Genomic DNA, 19,986 nt, shown 5'->3' with positions numbered 1-19,986 from the left:
GTTACTTGAACTTGAGCCTGTGCTTCTCTGTGATCATATGACCAGGGTAGCTGCTATACTACTAATCTGCTTGTCATTTACATAATTAATTTATGTGATATATACATATATACCCATCTCTATTTCAGTTTATCAATACACTGGAATTCAGGCCAAATTTACACTTGAAGAAAGGTAGTAAAACATTAAGGCTTTTGTTTGGAGAGTTCAAACAAACCCCCCTCCCCACCACTGATCAATAAATGGCTAAATATCAAGATAATTGTAGCAAAGTCATTTTTGAATGTACCTGTACAATTGACTAAGTTCTTTATTTCATTTTGCTGTAGATGAACTCACAGGAACATGTATTCGTAAATCTTCATATTATTATTCGAATTGACTGGCGGGATCACTACACATACTGCATGTCTGTACGTGGCTTTTGCAGTATCTCAGGACAATCTGGAAAATAGGCAGACAACGCTAAAGTTAGAGGACAATCCTTGGAAAAGATAATGGGATAGGATGTGACCCAAGGCTATGGTTCCACAGAGCCCACTTTTTCCGTATCTTTCCGTCTTTTCTTTTCTTCCTGAGTTTATATAATAGCTTCTTCGTTTCTTCCTTTCCTTCTTTCTCTCTCTCTTTCTTTTTCTCTCTCTCTTTCTTTCTTTTCTTTCTTTCTTTTTCTTTCTTTTTTCCCATAAAAGAGCAGGCGGTGCTTCCAACAATAGCAAATGGTGATGTGTTCACCCAAACCTTCTTTCTTTACCTTGAGAAAAGTAACTGACTTTAATTTGAATTAGATTTCAAGGCAGAGAAAAAGCCCAGGTTATCTGTAATCCATAATGGGACCCAAAAGGCTACCTATTCGGTTTTCCTGAACTTTGTCACAAGGCAAAAAGCAGTGAAACTTCTCCCAAGAAAATGATGATGTAACTAGTAAGGATGGGCCCCTTTGGCTATAACCAAAAGAGATATCATTCTTTGTCCTGCATGCTGGCAGAAAATTATGGCAACAACTTAAGAGAAAGTGATTATTGTCTCATCTGCTGGCATCAGAATTCTTCTTAGCGAGAATTTCAGACTGTCTTTGTTTTGAAAGAAAGCCTCAATAAGTGATTGAGATCCTGAGGTCTTGGGAAATCAGCTGGCGATAAAGCTTTAGAAAAGGAGTCAGACCTGCTTAGTTTGGGAATTTGCTCTACAGGAGGAGAGACACTCTTGGCTACTGAGAGAAGGTCAAGAAAAAGACACAAGAGGGGAAGAGGCATGTCAAGAGGGTGAGCAGGACCCAGGGATGATGGCAGAGGGTCATGAGAGAGCATTGGTGGTAGGTGGCTGAAAGGACTCTAAGGAACAGAGTATAATAAAATTCTGCTCTGAGCTGTTTGTGAGGCTATGCCTGATGGGGCTGCTCCATTCAACTCTCCACTCTCCTGTGAACTCTACCATCCTCATTATGTTTCCATAGGTTTGCTGGTTTTCTTGATATTAAAAGAGTTCAGAAGGGAATCTTCAGTGAGAAAGAATGAGCCTGGAAGCAAAGGTGAAAACAGAACCACCCAAATCCCACACCCTTGCCCCGGTAATTCATAAAAATCCTTGGGAAGGCCTTTGGATTTTACAACATGCACAGGATCATTTTCTAAATCTTAAGGGTCCAGGTATCTCCAGCTGACATCGAGGTTTTATAGGAGCGACTGTGTTTCCATAGTGTAGGCTTGCCAGATAAAATACAGGACACCCTGTTAGGTTTGAATTTTAGATAAACAGGGGGGACTTTTTTAGTGTAAGTATGTCCCAAACATTATGTTGAGTATTTTTTTGTAGCAATGAGTATTTTCACATGGGCTTCCCACAGATACCCAAGATAGCTACCTTGTTGAATTTGGGCTTCATTCCCAATAAACAATATAATCTCTTGAAAAAGAGACTTGGGTCTGAGTCAAGGCTATGGTCCCACAGAACACAACTTCCTCATTTATTTCTGCCTCTCTCTCTCTCTCTCTCTCTTTTTTAAAAGTCTATTTATTTATTTTGAGAGAGAGAGCACACACTTGAGGAGGGGAGAGGTGGAGAGACAGGAAGAGAGAGGATCACAAGCAGGTTCCAGGCTGCCAGTGCAGAGCCCAGTGCAGGGCTTGATCCCACGAACCTCAAGATCATGGCCTGAGCCAAAATCAAGAGTCAGATGCTTAACCAACGGAGCCACCCAGGCGCCCCTCTTCCTCTCTTTTCCTCCTCACTCTTAAACTTTCTCCTGCAATTACTTCCCATAATTCTATAGAGACAACTGAGGGGGCCCTAAGGGAAAGAATTGGGATATAGTCAGTCTCCTCTTCCAAAAAGGGAGGGTGGCAGTGCCTATATATGGAGTTGCTGTGAAATTTCAATGAATTAATACATGTAAAGTATTAAGAACAAGTGCCTGGCATGAGTGAAATAGTGGTATTTGGCTCGAGTGCCTCGAGTCCAGGGTCAAGAAGCCTCTGACTGCTGTAGTCACCACTGTTGCCCTCCTCTAGTCTTTTCTCCATACTACAGCTAAGGATCTTTTAAAAATGCAAATCTGACCGTGTTGTGGTTTTTTATGACTTTGAATAAACATTAGGCCCTGATTGCTTTTGCTCTTACTTATTTGTCCAATTTAACTGCATGTCTCTTTTCCCTTCATTTTGTATTTTGTGGGCACAGGGCCTTTCTCAGTGCCATCAAGGTGGTGGCACCTGCTGTGCCTTCTGCCTGGAAGATTTTTCTCCTCTCCACCCCCCACTTCCTCATGTCAGTGCATACTCATTTTTCAGTCCTTGTCAAAGAATATGTCCTTAGGGAAACCTTCCATGTCCTCCTAGTCTAGATTATAACTCACGATTTAGACCATTCTGTACTCTTCCCCCATAGCCATTGATTACAGTTGCTAATTATATATATTTGTGCGATTATTATACCATAAGCTCTATGAGGACAGAGACCACATCCATCTTGTCAGCCCCTAGAGTCCTCATACCTAGCATAGTGTGAGAAATAAGCCCACTGACCCAATCAAAGGAGGGACGCAGAGACTCGGAGCACAGTGAAGGGAGGCAAGAGCAGGTGACTGATGGACAGGCACACTTGGCAGTTACAGCAGACAATTTATCTCCTAGCATGCAATTGCTTCACCTGATTCCTCATTGGCTGAGGACTACAGAGACTACAGACTTACCCGGAAGTAGTCTATGCCCATATAAGGCAAAAAGTACTCTGATTGGAATAAATGTACATTTCTTTAGGTGAGGCAGAGACCTTCAGTCCCTCCTTTGTTCTTTGATGCATGCTCATTGCAAAGCCCAAGAAAATAAGTCTGCATGAAAATAGGCCCGCAAATCGGAGAGGGGAAGAAGAACCAGGAAGTGAAGTGTCCAAGGGTTTGGGACTCCATTATGGGGGAGGGGGGGTTCATATATATTTCCAATAGGTTGTAAACCTACTGTTAACTAGACAGCACAGCTTTTATTTGATATTTCTGAAAATGAATCATCTTCTTTACTTCTCACACATAGTATGTGACACATACTAGGTACTCAACCAAAAACAAAAACAAAAAAAAATTTTTTTTGATGAATTAGAGTTATGTTAGACCAGGAGTCAGTACTATAGCCATAGGCAAATCTGACCCACTACCTCTGAGACCTGCAAGCTAAGAATGGTTTTTATATTTTAAATGATTGAAAAAAATCAAAAGAAGAATGATATAGCTTGACGCACGAAAATTAAATAAAATTCTACTTCCGTGTCCATGAATAAACTTTTATTGGAACATGGCCCTGCATGTTCATTCACGTATTCTCCATGGCCACTTTTGTGCTACAGCGACAGAGTAGTTGTGAAAGAGACCAGATGGCCCACAAAACCAAAAATATTTAACTATCTGGCCCTTCACAGAAAAAATTTGCTGACCCTTGTGTTAAACAATAGTAATTTTGGACTCTGGGGCAGCTTGTGTTCAAAAGCACCTGCAGGTGGCTTTTCTCAATTGTTAACAGTTTGCTTCTGTTGCTGAAACAAATGATCTATTTATTTTGCTTAGTTGGTAGGATTAATTAAAGAGACTTTCCTTTGTCCTTTGTTTTTCTGTTTCTCGATCAACAGACAGAAGCCCCCAAAAGAGATCAGTCATCTGGCATACTCCTTTGCCGGTAGTATGATCATGTAACTGTCGTCTGTCGTCAAATTTCCCAGTTCTTTGGATAATTCATGAGTTCCTTTCCCAAATGAGATAATGAGTTGATAAGTGGTAGCAATGAATTTAAATAGAGTGCCTACATTTTCCCATCACCTTTCCTTCAACTCACAAACTGGAAATGGACTAAAAAGTGTTTCCTGTCTTTTTTAAAAGGGACTATTTCCCTTACCAGTTACAAATTCATACTTATCAGAGCAACACTTTAAAATATGCATTACAGGTTTAAGACAATTTCAAAGTGATTTCACAAGAGTACTAACTAGATAACCATTTTAACGGGGACAGATGATGTGTTCATTCCTTTAAATTATTTAATTTAAAAATCTAATCTGTGGGACGCCTGGGTGGCTCAGTTACGTGTCCGACATTGGTTCAGGTCATGATCTCACAGTTTGTGAGTTCAAACCCCACGTGGGGCTCTGTGCTGACAGTTCAGAGCCTGCAGGCTGCTTCAGATTCTGTGTCTCCCTCTCTCTCTGCCCTTACCCTGCTTACACTCTGTCTCTCGCTCTCTCCTTCAAAAATAAATAAACATTAAAACTATATAATCTGTAAAGTAACCACTATATAGTCTCTTGGCTGTGGAATTCAGACATTTTTACTGGGAAATGGACAAAGGGGATCGTACTGAATATAGGTGTTTTTCTTTATGTCACGCTTTTCACTTCTGAAAAGCTGTTTGTGAGTGGAAATATCAAGTTGAAAAATATTCTCAAAATTCCTTCAGAGTAATCCACTTATAAAGTCAGTATTTAATCCTTGATTTATCTCTTCTTTAAGTTCACATTTTCACACAATGGGTCTGTTTAGAGTGGAAGTCCCTTTGTAATAATGAAAAAAAAAAAAGAAAAATGGCAAAATACTAACATATTACCAGTAAAATATTCTTGGCAAAGTTAAGATCTTATTGATAAAGGTATCCCAATTAATAAAATAATATTAAAATATAAAGCTCCTAAATTATCTAAAATAGGTACAGAATATGAAGACAAAATAAATATAATATCTTATTAATAAAAGATGAGTCCAAACACATTAATCATGTATTTATTCCACTGAATAAGCAATTATCTGAAAAAAAAATCAATTACTTGACCCAGTTTAGAAGGTGATATTTCTAGACCTTTACCATACATAGCATTAGAAGATTTCTTCTATACGATGCTTAGCCATTATGAACTATCCCATCATAAAAAATTTGTATCTGATTGGGTTGCACTATTTAAAAAAGCACCTTTATATATAATTATGTATACTTGAGTATATACACATATATAAATACATTTGCATTAATATAACACAAACATTTATCCATATGCTTTAATATGGCTCATGTTATCATTAACTGTGACAGGATAGGCATTATGATATTTATCGATGGTTATCAGGCATTTAAACTAAGTTTTTGTAAGCTCAGAAACTATATGGGTAAACATTTTTTTTTAAAAAGCACTTAAATTTCTATTGTTTGATTCATTGACAAACAAGGGGGGAACTTTCTAAGGATTAAACAATGATTTTTAAAAAGTGGTAAGCTTCCCAAAAGAATAGTAAGGGAACTCTATAAGACATGGTAGATGAAGAAATGAATTCAAGTAGCATTTTGCAAGGGCTTTCTTAAATAATAGTTTCTCTTGGGGCGCCTGGGTGGCTCGGTCGGTTGAGCATCCGACTTCAGCTCAGGTCATGATCTCGCGGTCTGTGGGTTCGAGCCCCGCGTCGGGCTCTGTGCTGACAGCTCAGAGCCTGGAGCCTGCTTCAGATTCTGTGTCTCCCTCTTTCTCTGACCCTCCCCTGTTCATGCTCTCTCTCTGTCTCAAAAATAAATAAATGTTAAAAAAAAATAAAAAAAAATAATAGTTTCTCTAAAATATTCTGGCAGGAAGCTAGCAAGTCAGTCAGTGTGACCCTATGACATTTACTCACAGGTAGAGTGAAAATTAACAGAAAACCAAACAGTCTTTCCTCCTATGGACATCATGGGGGAAAAAACCTTAAGAATATTTTAATTTCTAAACCATTCTTTAAAAATAGATGAAAAGAGGCATCAGATTGAGTAACTTAAAGTGCAATGAGTATGCTAGTCTCAATTGGAGGTTTGTGCAAGTTCTTTATAATGTCTAATTTATTCAAAGAACGTTTATTTTGACCTTATGACCTTCCCAATTTTGGTTTTTAAAATATTTTTATTTTATTTTATTTTTTTCATTTTTTTTAACATTTAGTTATTTTTGAGACAGAGAGAGACAGAGCATGAACAGGGGAGGGTCAGAGAAAGAGGGAGACACAGGATCAGAAACAGGCTCCAGGCTCTGAGCTGTCAGCACAGAGCCCGACGTGGGGCTCGAACCCACAGACCAAGAGATCATGACCTGAGCGGAAGTCGGACACTTAACCGACTGAGCCACCCAGGCGCCCCTAAAATATTTTTATTTTATGAAATAATGGGAAGAACAGATAGATGGTTTATTTATACTTATTTTTAAGCCTTTACTTTGCAGAATAAAAAACTTGTTAAGGCCATGTTAGTTACCAAAAATTCCTTGCAATTTTTACCAGTCCATGAAATAATGTCTGGGAACCAGTGATCTAGACTGATAAGACAGATTTACAGTAAAATATTAAGTAATTAAACTATTCCTAGGGGTTCCTGGGTGGCTTAGCTGGTTGAGTGTCTGACTCTTGGTTTCAGCTCAGGTCATGATCTTGCAGTTCCTGAGTTCAAGCCCCAAGTCAGGCTCCGTGTTGCCAGTGCAGAGCATGCCTGAGATTCTATCTCCCTCTCTCTCTGCTCCTCTCCTGCTTGTACTTTCTCTCTCTCTCAAAATAAATAAATAAAACTTAAAAAAAAATTATAAAAAATATTCCTAGAATAGTATTCTGGTTAATTAGATTTTCACATTGTAAGTTAACCTTTTTGTTTCGGCCTTACTCATTCAACTCAATTTGACATGGATTTATTAAAAGCCTTAGTTAGGCCAGGCATCAACCCAAGTGATGCTGATAAAAAGATGTGTAAGCATGGCCTTTGATCTTGGAGAACAGATCAGATTAGTGCAAGAGACAGAAAAAGAAATATTTAAAAAATATATTTATATATTTTGAGAGAGAGATTGTACATGCTCCTATGCCCTCAAGTCTGGGGTGGGGGGCGGGTGGGAGACAGGTTGAAAGAGAATCCCAAGCAAGCTCCAAGCTGTGAATGTGAAAACCGACCTGGGGCTCCAACCTACCATGAGATCATGACCTGAGCTGAAATCAAGAGTCGGTCGCTTAACCAACTGAAAGAAACATTTAAGTCCTGTTTTCAACTTGACACTTGGAATTGAGACGTACGTATGTGGTAGAGAAATAATCATGTCAGGAAAGGGGGTAAAATCTGAAAAGTCTTCACCAAGAAGGCAATGCTTCTGTTAGGTTTTGATGGATATCTGAGAATCCTCCAGGAGAGCGTGGAAGGGAAGGCTATTCTACACAAAGGGAACCACGTGCCCAAAGGCATTGAGGCTTGAAAGAACAGGATCATTGATATTGATAGAGGAGTCATTTCAAGTGTCAAAGGAAGGAGTGGCCAGAGAAGAAATCTGAGAGGTAGCCTGGAGTCGGATTATAAAGGGAGATGTCTGTTTTGCTGAGATGCTTGGACTATATTCAGTATGAGCCTAGAGAATCTTGGAAGGATTTTAAGCAGGAAAGAATTAGAAATCTAAAAATGTGTTAGTATCTCCTTTCCACCTCAATAGATAGAATATACTGAACAAAATTAAATCTTTCACTGATGATTGAAGTTTGTTCAGTGAAATTCTCAATGAATATCAGTTCTCATTTTACAAAGAAACATGTTGAAAGCATGAAAGATGGAGGACATGGGCCTCCTCTATAGGGTCTCTATAGAGACCCAGGAAATATTTCTTGAAGTTTCTTTATAAAATCAAATTACCATGAATTTATTTTCTCTTAATTTGCTTCATTCTTGTTAATATTAATAAAGGGCTGGGGGAAGAGATTTTTGTCAACAGCTTCTAGGAATTGGAATTTTCTTCATTTTACTGCAGAAAATCACTGGTTAATAGATGGTATCCACAAAAGTGCTAAGTGAAGGGTAAAGTTGTGCCACTTTTGGGTAGATTTTGGAGATTCTGTCTCTGCACAGTGGAGATATATTCATTTTTTTAAATGTTTATTTATTTTGAGGGAGAGAGAGACAGAGTGCAAGCAGGGGAGGGGTAGAGAGAGAGGGAGACACCGAATCCAAAGCAGCCAGGCTCTGAGCTGTCAGCACAGAGCCCCTTGTGGGGCTTGAACTCAAGAACTGCGAGATCATGACCTGAGCCGAAGCTGGAAGCTTAACCGACTGAGCCACCCAAGTGCCGGGAGAGATATTCATTTTCCCCTCTATTCTTAACACCTAATAGTTACTATATAAGTGTACAGTGAACCGAAAAGAATTCACAATATAAATGATAACAATTTTCCTAAGGAAAACTAATTATTGGCACTTCACTAGTAGTTCTTTGATGTGGTTTACTTTTGTGTATGAGCAGGGAGAATAAATCATCATAATGTATTTCACCCTTTAAAAGAGTTTTAAAAAGATCTCTATACAAGGATGTTAAAAAGCTTTAGTCATGTTGGCACATTGGTAGAATATTTTATTTTTTATTTTTAAAAGTAATCTCTACACCCAGTGTGGGGCTCAAACTCACAACCCCCAAGATAAAGAGTTGCATGCTCTACTGACCGAGTGAGCCAGCTAGGCACCTCTGGGAATCTTTCTCTTTAAAGAATGGGGATCTAGCTTAAGGATGAGAAATAAAGGCATGGGATAAAGTCCCTCTGAAGGGGAAAGTGCACATTGTAAATTTCTCCAGGAGATAAAGTCTGTCCGAAGGGGAAAGTACAAATAGTAAATTTCTTCAGGGACTGGTTTAGTAACACTGAACAAATGACCTGCATATTGGAAACTCTCGGTTTGCAGATTTTCTAAATTTTTCCTTGATGTGAAATATTAATGGTGCTATTAGGAGTAGGAGTTTCGATGTATGAGCTAAAAAGTGATAAACAATCTTACTGTGGGCAAGTGTGAAATAATAATAATAATAATAATATAAAATAGAAAAAATAATATAAATTATGTTTGTCAGGTGATGATCTCAGCATGGTTGGTTAAGTGTAGGGAATAGAATTTAGAGGTTACTACAGATGGGCTTCTGGAATTATGAGCTCAAATGCCAGTGTAATAGAACAATCTGGACATCATAAAACAGATGTTTTACAAAGAACTTGAAAATATCACCTAGACCTTGAACAAAACCTACTACTGTGTACACATCTGATATACTCGATGTTTTTATTTCCAGAAGATCATACTAGATATTAGAGTATAGAATATTCTTAGTCTACTTATATTCTAATAGAATATCAGAACCCAGAAGCAATCTCAAAACTTGACAGTAGTAAATCAAAACTGGTATTACTTTACCCTGACTACGGTAAAACAAACAAACAAACAAACAAACAAACAAACAACAAAAAACCCTAACCACCAAAAACCAAAATGGAATAGGCTGAAAACAGGGATTTAGTTACAGACACTTAAGAGATTTATAGAAGCATCTATGAAGGCCATATAAATACAACCCAGATATTTCCTTGTCTCTTGCCCCTACTAGAAACACCTAAATTACCTAAGGCGTTTTCCCTTTTCTGACTGTCCGATATTTATGGGTATGTAAGATTTTTGAGCTGAACTCACATTAAAGTCCTTTGGACCACCAATGTTTATGTCCCCCTTTCTGGCACTAAATTCCCTTTCCAGGTTACTGCTGAGTGCTGCCATTTTCTAGGCACCACTGGGCTACCACTGCAAATGCACTAAATAAATATCCTGAGGTCCAAAGGCTCTCAAAGTTCATTGGCAAAGAGGCCAGGACCCTTAATCGTTTCCCCCTCACATTCTTAGATGGGTACCAAAGCACTAACTGAACCCAGTGTTAGTATTTACAACTCTTTCTGTTCTTACAGCTCTGGTGGGAAACTGGGGACATCATAACCCCCTAGGCTGTCGTAGAATTTCTCCTTTCCTGGGTGAGGTCTTGCTGCAGGGTCTACCTTCCGGTGCCAGACTCCTTATCCCTCAAGGAATAGCCTTCTGGTGCCCGCTTCGGTCAACCTGGGCTCTCCCTGTGATAGTTCTAGCAAGGGCGGGGGCGGGGGAAGGGGGGCGCGGACGCCTTCAACTTTTGAAGCTGGCGGGAGAGGAAGCATCTATGGTGTAGTCTTTTCAGAAGAGCACCTTCGCTTTCGTGGCAAACGCCGAGACAACACAGAGGACGTGAATGAAGCGGAACTTTTAATGCAAGTGATTTAGTTTGTTTAAATGAACGATTGTGAGATAACGACACCTCCAGGTTTGCAGATATCTGTACGAAAGCTCTTCGGGGGTAGCGAAATGCCAGTAGAATCGACGGTGAAAGTAGAGTGGGCAGTGAATGAAAACTTGAGTGAAGCTCCGGAGGAGTTAGTACCAGAAGTTCAGGTATTCTAACTCATTCTCACCACTCCATTCACTAGACCACAGGACTCTGAGGATCAGCAGGATCCCAGCTCAGGATAGATTACTCGAGAAGATTTTGAATGTTTCTCGTCTCCCTTTCTCGCTTTCCCCAATACAGGCTGTGAGTCTGTCCACGACCCCTACCACCATTTAAAGGGAAAGGCGCTTAGAAGGCAAAGTAGGGAGGACTTTGCGGCTGTATTTCTCAAACCCGTGAAGAGAGAGCGAGAATGGGCAAGGGGCGTGCAGACTAACTCCTTCCTTGCCCAATCAGGTGCACAGGAAGATGTCCTTTTACCAATAAAAATAAAGTTCGCTTTCCGGAGGCGGGAGGGTGAGCCTTGACTGCCAGTTCTCCAAAGCAACGATCGAGTAGAAGACAGAGAGTGATTAGACGTAGGACCAACCCGGGAAAAGGGGCGGGGTGGGGGCGGGAGCCACTCTGAGCGGCGGCTGGGCTGGCCAGTGGAGTGCGAGGATTGCTGTTCCTGTTGTAGTGTTTCTCGCCAATCAGGGAGGCGAGGGAGTAGGCGGGGCGGGGAAGGGGTGGGAAGAGCTCGCAGCACCGCCGGGCGTCCGTCGGGCTCAGGGGGAGAGAGAGAGAAATCCGGTTAAAATCAGAGTCGGAGGTTTAACCACAGATCGGTTCCGATCGGATTATTCCTTAAAGGGGACGCGCCATTGTCAAGAGAACGGAGCCCAGGGCCCGAGGGCGGGGACCGGCGGCGCCCGAGGAGCGAGGCAGCTGCACTTGGACTGGGGACGGGTAGGTGTCGCCTGGGGAAAGACGCTTCATTTCACTTTCTCTTCCAGCCCCAGGGGCAGGCGCCGGGATGCCCACCGCCCGGCGGCCGCAGCCCTGGCAGGAGACGAGGTCGCCGGCCCTCGCCCGGCTGCCCTTCCTGATGAGAGCCGAGGGGGAGGCGGGCCAGGATGGCTGGCAGGCTGCGGCGCCCGGGCAAAGACTCGTAACGGACGGTAAACGGCGGCGCAGCCCCCGCCTCAACCGAAAACCCGCCGGAGCGGCAGCGGGTCCTCGGGGAGCGCCGCGCGCCTGGCTCCCCCGCGCGCCCGGCTCCCGTCGCGCACGCCGCTTCCTCGCGCGCCCCCTGCCCCTGGCGCGCCCGCCTCCCCTCGCGCGCCCCCTGCCCCTCGCGCGCCCGCCTTCCCTCTCGCGCCCCGTTTCCCTCGCGCGCCCCGTTTCCCTCGCGCGCGCGGCTCCCCTTCGCGCGCGCGGCTCTCCTCGCGCGCGCCGCCGGCTCGCCGACTCGCGGGAGCCGCCCCGCGGGGAGGAAGGCGGCGGCGGCCAGGCGGAGGGAGGCCGGCAGCCACGGCTTCGCCGCCCCGGCCGTGAAGGGAGGGCTGAGGAGCAAACTTGGCGCGGCAGCTGGCGGCCCCGGGCGGGAAGAGGCGCTGCGGACCCTTGGAGCGCGCGGAGTCGCCCGCCCGGCCCAGCATTGTCCCTCTTTTCCTCTGCTCTCGTTTCTCCGCCCACTGCTCGCGGTCGCACCCCCAGACCCGCAGCCTGCCGGAGCCGGAGTCGGCCCCACGGACGCCGCAGCCCCGGCTCGCGCGCCGCCCGGGCCTGATGAGCTTCTCTGCTGCTCTCGGTGTCCGCACCCGCGCGGGCTGCCTGGGCGCTGAGCTCTTCCTTGCAACTTTTCTTTGGCGGGGGATGGAAGTTGTGCCTGCCGGGCAGCAGGTTCTTTGGTCAGCGACTCTATTCTCCTTTCTGGAGAGGATGATTTCTAGGGCGAGATGGTTCTTGATTGCCGTCGGTTTTTCCTCCTATCCCAGTTTCGTTCCCCGGCACCGAAAATCACTCCTCTCTTGGACTGGCAGTTATACGGGAGCATTAACCTCTCTCAGGCCAAGATAATAGGAGAAAAAAAGGGAGCTATGTTGATGAGGGGTAACAGGTCTATGTAGAACTGAATTTGCCTTAACATTTGAACTGAGGAAAGTTACCTCGATTTACTGGCGGAGGTTCTTTTGGAAGGGGGGAAGAACAACCCACGTAACAAAACCAACCATTAGGTTGCTAGGGTCTATAAGATTAGGAAAAAAAAATACTTTTTGTAAAGAAAGGAAGTTGGTTTTGTAGTGTTCTGACTAGCAGGTATCAACCATACAGTTAATTTCTTCTACAGAACTATGCCTTATAATTAGTAACAGCAACTTTTACTATTGATAAAACAAGTATGAGATTTTTTTTTCCATCCTGAGCATTATTGCTGTGCTATACTTGTCAATACTTGCTAAAGAAATCATTTAGAAACAGCACATCCCTTGTTAGAGACCTTATTTAGAAAAGAAATGTTTTCATAAGCATTCATTTTTGACAGTTTCTTCTTGAGCAATACTTTTGTAGAGAACTTGCATGTGCAAGTTACAAGCCTATAAACAAAGTAGCAGTGGGTGTGTTATTCTGTAGTCTTTTTTTTTTTTTTTTTTGCTACTCTATCAAAAATAGCATTCCATCCCGTCTTTTCTTCCATTCTGAGTTATTTTGTAAAAATTGCTTCTCTGGAAGAGTGAATTTTGTTGGAACGCCTGGCCCAGTGATTTTTTTTTTTTTTTAATGCAGTACTAACAACTTCCCAAAGTGTTCCTTGATGAACTCACTGTCTAGTAACTTTCTGACTGGTGTGGAGCATTATTTCACAGTCTTGGCAATAACAAGAAAGGAGAAATTATACTCGGGAAACTGAAAGCCAATTTCAGATAATAATGTTTGAGAAGTACTTTATTCTTCCCACAGAATTTAGGAAGTGCAGACACACACACAAAAACATGTTCTTTTGTAGTAATCTTGATAGTATCTAGCATTGTTACACCTATATTCCTCTCCTCCCTCCCCTTTGATCCTCTTCTGTGATAATGATGTCAAGCTTGCAGCCATAGTCTTCCTTTCCATCTCATAATGTAGTAAGTAGAAGATTAAAACAAGTTTCCAAATTTCTTAGTTTACTTCCAGTTTAAACAATAGAGGAGAGAATCTGAACTTTCAGAAAGAATTATCTTTGAAATACCTAGGCTCTGCTTCTTGGAAAACATTTTTCCTGTGTGCTTTTTGTATTGTTTTAAACACATTGTCTTCCATATACACAGTGCCAAGATATTTCTTGAGTTTGTGAACTGTCCCTTGAGATCCTTGGGAACTAGGACTGTCCTTCATTTCTGTGCAAATTCACTGTGTCACAATAAATGTGTTGTCTTAGGACTTTGTGACAAAGAGATAATGTTCTGTAAAGGCTGCTTCAGAGACTTAATTTTTTTTTTTTTAATAAGCACCTTTGTGAACAAGTTATACCAAAGCACAGCAATTAGTTCAGTGTCTGGGGGAAGCATCTAGGATGCTTTTAGTTCTTTGTACAAAAAATGTGATTTAATTGTTTACAATACCTGTTCCACAGACGTCTTTTGTGGTAGTGATAGCTAATTGTCACAATTATTAGAACTAGGTTTCACTTGTCAGTGATATCTGTTGAGTATCCATTTATTTAAGGAATATTATGGAAAGATAAAGTAGAAATGGATGACGGTCATTGCTCTCAAAGGTATACAGTTTAATGGGAAGATGCAAAATTATTATCCATAGGAAAAAGACAGTGTATATCTCAGCACAGTAACAGGTGCAAAGTGACCGTGACATAGGACTCGTGCCCAGATGGTAAAGGAATAGTGGTATAGAAGAAATCTAGGTGAGATGGGAAAATTTTCATTGCTTTATACAGCAGGTTTTATAGTTTTAAAGAAATTTTAAAAGATAAAATATGTTTGGGGGTTGGCTGGGTGTATGTTCTCTACTTGAACTATTTTTATCTGTAAAATATTTTTTTGGGGCAGAGCATGTGCTCTGAATTTCAACTGTTGTTACCTCGCTAGAGGGATCATCCATCTAACCCAGCTCAAATGTCACCTTGTCTGCACGCTCTTCTGTTTTCCTAATCGTAAGCGATTGCTCTTTCCTCTTGCTCTTTTAAAACCTTTTACAGCACAAGCCATGCTCTGACTTAGGTGTGGTTATGTTTGTATTTTCTTCATTAGATTGTAGACTTTGGTAAAAAACCATTAACAAACGTTGGAGGTCCTCCCTCTTTTTTCTTTTTTCTTTTTAATGGTTACTTAAAATACTGGAGCATTTTTTTGTTATCCCACCAGTATTCTGAAAAAACCATAAGCGTTAAAGAAGTTCAAATTGTTTTTATTTGGAGAAAGTGTATATGTGTGTTTAGAGGTAGAACCATATTCCCCTTATCACCAATATGGTGATACATATGCTATCGTAAAACATTGGTACAAAAAAAATGTAGAGTTTGGGAATTAAAAATGCCCCCCATACACTTCCGTGATCACATTATAACTACTGGTAATGGTTTGGTGTTTATTCTTCCAGTTCTTCCCTCTTCTTTTATTACCTTCTGGTAGGACTTGCCTTAAACCATCATATTTGAAAGTTTTAATTAGTAAGTTGTGTTTATTGGGAATGGAGAAAGATAATCAGTTCTTACACACTTACTTATTACCCAGTTCTCTGGGCTCAGTTATGTTTTTTCTACTTTTTCTTGAGATACAGGGCTACCACTAGTGTGTGTTCAAAACATTTCAAAAACTGGTCAAAACCTGTGTTGCTGAACAGTTTACCTGCCTTTACCCAAAAATACTTTTTGGAGTACAGGGGCGCCTGGGTGGCTCAGTTGGTTAAGCGGCCAACTTTGGCTCAGGTCATGACAACTTTGGCCCAGGCCATTATCTCGAGGTTGGTGGGTTCGAGCCCCGCGTCGGGCTCTGTGCTGACAGCTCGGAGCCTGGAGCTTGCTTCGGATTCTGTGTCTCCCTCGCTCTCTGCCCCTCCCCCTCTCATGCTCTGTTTCTGTCTCTCAAAAAATGAATAAATACGTTAAATAAAATAAAATATGTTTGGAGTACATACTTCTAAACTTAATCTCTTCTCATTTCTTGATTCTTTTAATCTCTAGAGAGCATTAAAAATTGCTTTGAGATTGCCAACAGGCACTCCTCATAGTAGCCCAAGGAGGAATGTGGGAAGACATTTCTTCATTATCAAATCACATACACAGGTTGTATTCAAACCTTATGTTGCTCCTTATAAAAAGGGAGCTCCAGGGGCACCTGGGTGGCTCAGTGGGTTAAGGGTCTGACTCTTGATTTCGGATCAGGTCGTGATCTCATGGTTTGTGGGTTCGGGTCCCACATCCGGCTCTGTGCTGACAGAGCAGAGCCTGCTTGGGATTCTCTCCCTCTTTGTCTCTCTGCCCTCCCCCCACAATAAATAAATAACTTAAAAAAAAAAGGAGCTACAATTTGGGCCGATGAATTGGGTGATAAGATTCTGTTGTCTTAGGTGATTCTTTAAGCTAGCCTACGGGGAAAATGGTTTTCCAAAGGTTCCTTAATAGAAAACCCAGCTGTAAGCAGTCAGTTGGCCTAATCAACTGAGAAATCTCCATTCATTCAGCAGATTTTTATTGAGACTTGCACCTACTCTGTGTACTTGCCTAGCATTGAAGATAAAATTAAGTCTGTTTCTACCAAAATTGTGAGCTTCTCTGTGTAGGATCCTTAAATAGGCAGAGTGGTACCTGAGGATTAAAACTAGTGTAAACAAAGGGCACACCCAGGTGAATTTATTATTCACTCTTGTTTATTTTTCTGCATAGCTTCTTCCAAAGTATGCTAGCAAACAAATCTGGTCTTCCGCAGGGTGCTGGGGGCCATGGAGACTGTTAAAATAAATAAATCTATGAGCTCTAGAATTTTTTTTATTAAAAAAATTTTTTTAATGTTTATGTTTGGGAGACAGAGAGGGAGAGCAAGCGGGCGAGAGAGCAGGGGAGGGGCAGAGAGAGAGAGGGAGACGAAGAATCCGAAGCAGACTCCAGGTTCTGAGCTGTCAGCATAGAGTCCCACGCAGGGCTTGAACTCACAAACTGAGATCGTGATCTGAGCTAAAGTCGGGCCTTAACCGGCTGAGCCACCCATGAGCCCCTATCTTTTAAAGATTATTTTGAGTGGCCATTTTTGATCAGACCTAAGACACTTTGATGCTGCTGCTTTCTTGATGTTTCTAGGAGATAAAATTTTCACCAACTACATCCTGTTGTTGGGTGACAGCAATTGTAAGATACACCTCTATTTCAGAGCATCCATACTTGAGAGAGGTTGAAGTGTTGTGTTTTGATCGTTTTATTTATTAAAGGGTGTCGGAGTTGATGAGAAAGGGATATTAGTTTGTTTACTCACTGTAATGCAGCCTCACTTCTTAGGTCATAAAGTATTCACACGTATGCTCTGTTGCCTGAATGAATTTTAACATAATATTTCAACTTCTCAGGATTCCTTGTTTTGTTCTGTTTTGAGTTTTGTTATATCTCTATTTCATGGTAAAATTCAGATGTGATGTAATTTAGTTCCAATATTAAAGAATGCTAGAATATGGATAATTTAAATACAATTTTCAGTTTTGTTTCTTCATTTAAAAATTTAAGATGGATTATGCTGTCTATAATACTGGTTAAAAAAACACCACTTTATTTTTATTTTTTTTAATGTTTTTATTTATTTTTGAGACAGAGAGAAACAGCACGAGCAGGGGAGGGGCAGAGAGAGAGGGAGACACAGAATCTGAAGCAGGCTCCAGGCTCTGAGCTGTCAGCACAGAGCCCGATGTGGGGCTCGAACTCATGAACCTTGAGATCATGACCTGAGCCGAAGTCAGACGCTTAACCGACTGAGCCACCCAGGCGCCCCAAAAAAACACCACTTTAGTGGTTCCGTGTTTCACGTGTCTTGGGCGCCCATGAGCACATAATGATTTATTTGCAGAAGAACCTCCAGCCATGAGTTTCCTCAGGCAGCAGCATGCAGACCACCGTGTTTCATTCATTTGTTGGTGAAACTGTTCCTTTCTAAATCATGTCTGGTTGGGGATTGATTTGCTTATTGCTTTACTGTTAGCTGTATCTCTTTGCTCTCATTATACCTGCTTCTCGTACTTTCCTTGCCTTTCTAATTTGATATTTTTAGTGTGCTGTAAGAGTAGAATCTGCAGCTACGCTCGTTGAATGGTGGATAAAAATGATAGAAGGTTCTGAATAAGGACCCAGAGGAGCCGGTCCTTTAGTGCTCGGACCTTGTTCTGTTGGCTTTTACTGCTTAGATGACTCTCACTTCTTCCCTGGTTTTGGACTCTGTTTCAGGTAGATGATGTTTCTGGATAGCGGGTTGTGTAACAGGATGGGATTATTACCTTGTGGAGGTTTAGCTTCCCCTGAATAATAGACCTCTTAAAATTCTGTCTTACTAAGTCAAGTGGATGGTGAGTAATTAGTTAAGTGGATGGAAAAGAGGAAAAGAATTCTTTCTTAGATGTGTTGATATTCTGCTTGTTCTGCATCATGATCCCCAAGCTTGTACATCAGGATACTTGAATGCATGGTATATCGTTTGTTGCAATTCAGAACCTAATGTCATTCCAAGAGCAGAAATTAGAGGCCTTCAAGAACCATGAGGCTGCATGCAAAATAGCCACCTTTGCCTGTTACCAGGATATTTATATGTCACCTGGATCTTTTGGTAATCCAGTTTCTTTTAGGTAAAATTGTCTTTGGAGGTGTCCTTTTTGATGTTTGTGTTAACGATAACTTAGACTCTGTCTTGTATTTAATATTCCTGGCAATAGTGAAACTTTAGTATACTTTCAGCAAATATGGGTTAGAGTTTTAGTCATATATTTCTTTAGGGTTGCTTCATTTTTTCCTGTTGTAGAATTCGTGGAGTTAGTGTTTTCAGAACTGGAATGTCTTTGGGAGTGCTCTGATACAACCCTTACATTTTGTAGATGACAGTGAGATTGTGACTTGTTTAAACTGCAAGTTTAGATAGAATAGAGTTCTTTTCAATTCTCAGTCCAGTGTTTTTCCTGTTCTTGTATGTGCTTCCCTAAGTAAAACCTTCAAGGGACAGATAGAATCTTAGACTTTTGTAGCCTCTATTAGTAGAGATCTGCCAGTTTTCCTGTCACACCCCAGCAGTATAAATAATTGTGTCTGCATTTTCAATATGTCCGTTTGCTGTAAACTACATACCGCATATATTGTACATTGTAAGACCCTAACAAAAATGAGATAAAGTTGAAAAACATTGTAGAACAATTTAAAATGTATTATTTTTATGTTTTCGATACATTTAAAATATTAGTAATCTTAAAAATAAGTATGATTGAAGACCGTCACTTAAAAAAAAACCCTTTATTTTGAAATAATTATAGACTCATGGGAAGTAGTGAAGATAGGCAGGGAGTCCAGTGTAACCTTCATTCAGCTCTCCTGGTTATAATATCTTACGTAAGGTGACGTTACTAACATTAAATCAGGAAACTGACATTGGTACGGTACTGTTAAGTAACCATATTCAGTTTTCATGGTTTTTTAAATTTTTTTATTAAAAAAAATTTTTTTTAATGTTTATTTATTTTTGAGAGAGAGAGGGACAGAGTGCGAGCAGGGGAGGGGCAGAGAGAGAGAAGGATACACAGATCTGAAACAGGCTCCAGGCTCTGAGCTGTCAGCCCAGAGCCCAACGTGGGGCTCGAACCCCCAAACAACGAGATCATGCTCTGAGCCAAAGTTGGATGCTTAACCAACTGAGCCACCCAGGCGCCCCAGTTTTCATGTTTTTTTAATGCACTCATTCAGGTGTATGTGTGTGTGTATAGTTTTGTGCAATAGATAACGTTTCATGTCTAGATTCATTTAATGACCGCTACAATCAAGATTCAGTACTGGTCCATTACTGCCAAGAAACTCCCTCATGCATCTCAAAGTACCCCCTCCCCCCTTCCCTGGTTACTGGCAACAGCTAATTTGTTCTATCCCTCTATAACTGTGTCATTTGAGAATGTTACATAAATGGAATCATACTGTATGTATCTTTTTGAGGCTGACTTTTGCACTCAGCACAATGCCTTAGAGAACCATCCAAGTTGTCCAATGTATCAGTAGTTCATTTCTTTTTATTGCTGAGTACTTAGTATTCATTGTATGGATGTGCCACAGTCCCAGTTTGTTCACCTGTTGAAGAACATATGATTTGTTTTCTAGTTTTTGGCTATTACGAATAAAGCTGCTCTGAACATTCATGTATAGGTTTTTGTGTGAACATAGGCTTTCATTTCTCTGAGATAAATGCCCAAGAG

At 41.2% G+C, this 19,986-nt stretch overlaps 1 protein-coding gene across 3 annotated transcripts in view; it reads left to right on the top strand.

Annotated features, from left to right (window-relative positions):
• The window catches only part of FRYL (FRY like transcription coactivator), a 303,326-nt gene that overhangs the window by 18,574 nt on the left and 264,766 nt on the right, over positions 1-19,986 (top strand). For 2 of the 3 annotated variants that reach the window (XM_047091761.1, XM_047091762.1), the window contains exon 1: positions 11,348-11,532. The exons of the other annotated variant lie outside the window; for it this stretch is intronic. The gene's annotated coding sequence lies outside the window, so the exon portion shown is untranslated. Of the gene's footprint in view, positions 1-11,347; positions 11,533-19,986 lie in introns of those variants that run through there. 3 annotated transcript variants of the gene reach the window in all.

The sequence above is a fragment of the Lynx rufus genome, unplaced genomic scaffold (genome assembly GCF_022079265.1).
Source record: "Lynx rufus isolate CCGP_SWC_20201006 ecotype Redwood Valley unplaced genomic scaffold, mLynRuf1.p SCAF_3, whole genome shotgun sequence".
NCBI lineage: Eukaryota > Metazoa > Chordata > Mammalia > Carnivora > Felidae > Lynx > Lynx rufus.
This window is presented reverse-complemented; position numbering and strand designations above follow the sequence as displayed.